Below are 2500 nucleotides of genomic sequence, written 5' to 3'. Positions count from 1 at the left end.
GAACAACCTTTTGATACTAAGCGTTATCTAAGAGTGGCAGCATTGCAACATCCTCTCTACCACGGACTTTATCTCTCCCGCCAGATAAGGCAATCAGACGCCCTTATCACTCGGCTAAGTGATGAATGCAACTTGTATTTGTAATTTTCGATTTACTTTCGCCATAAACAGTTCGCTTCGATTAAAACATTAGCAAAAAAGATAATCTAATATTACCTGTCTTGGGATTGTTAACTTTGTTTCTTATAGAAGAGACGAGTGAGCTTTACTCTAACCGCTATCTGTTATCTTTAACCCCGAGTATATTGCCACATGGGCTGAGGGATCGTTGATAGGGTGAGTGGTGGGGGGTGGGAGTGAGGAGGACTAGCATCAAGATAAGAAATCTTTCAGCCAGAGCTGCAGATAAGGACTGTTATTTTCAGGTAACTTCTTCATCTTTGGTGAAAACGAAGCAGAAAATAGAAATCTTGATTTGTTGGTTAGGCGAAAAATCATTTTAGACTTTGAATGAAGACAGAGTTTCGAATCATTTTTATGACAAAGAAGGTTTTAATAAATGTCTTCTGAAATTAAAAGTAAAACTTCATGGGACTGCATTAGGAGACCTTCAGAAGGGTAAGAATAAATAAAACAAAATAACTAAAATAATAAGAATTTCCCTTTTTTACATATTTGAAGAATACTGCATCCTTATTTTCTCACTTATCTTTGTAATATGTCATCTATAAATGACATTGATGCATATAAAGAAAAAAAATTTTTATGCATAAAACCTGAGTATATAGAATTTCTCATACAAAAATATGGACTGATCAGAATCCTCTAAGGATGTACCACAAAACACTACATGGTTTTCTAAGACATTGAACATCTGTTAATTTCATGTATACATTGACATATTCAAACCATTTTTTGGTTACATTGGATCAACTTTTGAAGGTTATGTGTTGCCATAGCCTACCAATATCTTGCAATTTCATGGCACTTTAGAGCGGTCCACCAGTTGTAGACAATTATAACCGCACCATCCTTTTACGGTTTATGGAAAATGAAGTCAGTAGAACTCGTCAGCTGCTGATGTTTGAGGCTAAATATTGAAATGAAGCTTCCATGCTATTTGAAGGCAACAAAATGAGTTAAGATCCTCTCCTATAACTAGAGCCTCCTCCCCAGATGATAGGATTCATTCCTTTGTTGCATCAGTCTAGCAGAAGACCTTTGCACACTGCTGAAACTCACTTTACCTTTTCATAAAAACTGCTTCGCCTTCAGTGAATAAGAGTGGTGATATATCACATCCAATCAAGGCTCAAAGGAATGGAAATTTAAAAGACATGCTGTTTGTGCTATGTGCACACTACAAATGGGGCATCTTTAAAGGTACATTCTTTGGTTTACGGACTATGATGACAAAACGTGTTTGCAAAGAACAGGGACATCAGGGTCATAATTAATTACAATTATTTGTCTGTGAACACCAACAAGGATTTCATTAAGACAATAAGATAGTTGGCATCAACACTTGCTTTGAAATTTTTTGGCATCACGCTTACTTAAAACACTTGGATATCTTCTTATTATATACCAGTTTATTTCGTTAAATTCTTAAAAAGATAAATTTGTTCAGCATTGAAGCCTTTGTTAGGACACTTTTTATTCTCCTTCTTGGAAGATTCTTTGGCTACAGTGAACAGTTTTGTAAACGTTTTGTAAACTAAAATGGCAGCATAGAACGAATTTCTGACATTTACGCAAAATAAAGAAATGTCCTCTTCAATAAAAATCATGAACTGTAGCTGCCAATTATGGTAACATATTGTGTAATGCAGAGAGATTGAGGTTCAAAAGTCGCAGTCTTTCAGCAGAGGGGATATTATCAAGAATATGCAATGATTTCATATAGGCTTTATATAACAACCACATTCCATAAGCACATTCTCCTTTTCCTGGTTTAACAAATCATACATTGTCATAAGTGTTAGCATATATTCCCAGCAACCCTGGCATATGAACTAGTAATGAGCTGTTCAGACATTTCATTAATGGTTAATATCTAGTTCTGATAGTAAGCTGTCTTCTGACGCTCAATTTTTTTTTTTTTTTTTTTTTTTTTTTTTTTTCACTGCAGCCACGTTTGTATGTGGTAGTCAAAGCATCAATGTATATGGGAAGAAATCAATAATTTTACAGTAGAATTTTCAACGAAAATACGCCTAAGGACCTTAAAAAGGATGCCTTCCCATTCATCATACAGTATTTGAAAGAATATTATACCCATAAACATCTTTCAGAGCTTTTTCTAAAACAATTGGATGTATAGTAGAGTTAAGTTGTGAGCTTGTGCTATGCTATCTTCCTTCTGACCGTCTAGAATTAACTGACACATATTTATGTAGGATGGCAAGAACGCCTTCCAAACTTCCATAATGATTACTTGATATTGCTGAATGTCAGTCATTTTGCAGTAACTATAACAGATTTGTTCATACTTATGTAT

At 34.7% G+C, this 2500-nt stretch overlaps 1 protein-coding gene across 1 annotated transcript in view; it reads right to left on the bottom strand.

Annotated features, from left to right (window-relative positions):
• Positions 1-26, bottom strand: part of LOC137627007 (uncharacterized) — a 464241-nt gene extending 464215 nt beyond the window's left edge. Inside the window, exon 1 of the mRNA XM_068357989.1 lies at positions 1-26. This exon is cut by the window's left edge and continues 209 nt beyond it. The gene's annotated coding sequence lies outside the window, so the exon portion shown is untranslated.
• Positions 27-2500: the final 2474 nt, after the last annotated feature.

The sequence above is a fragment of the Palaemon carinicauda genome, chromosome 34 (genome assembly GCF_036898095.1).
Source record: "Palaemon carinicauda isolate YSFRI2023 chromosome 34, ASM3689809v2, whole genome shotgun sequence".
In the NCBI taxonomy this organism is placed as follows: Eukaryota; Metazoa; Arthropoda; class Malacostraca; order Decapoda; family Palaemonidae; genus Palaemon; species Palaemon carinicauda.
Note: the sequence above shows the minus strand (reverse complement) of the source record. Positions and strands in the feature narration are given on the sequence as shown.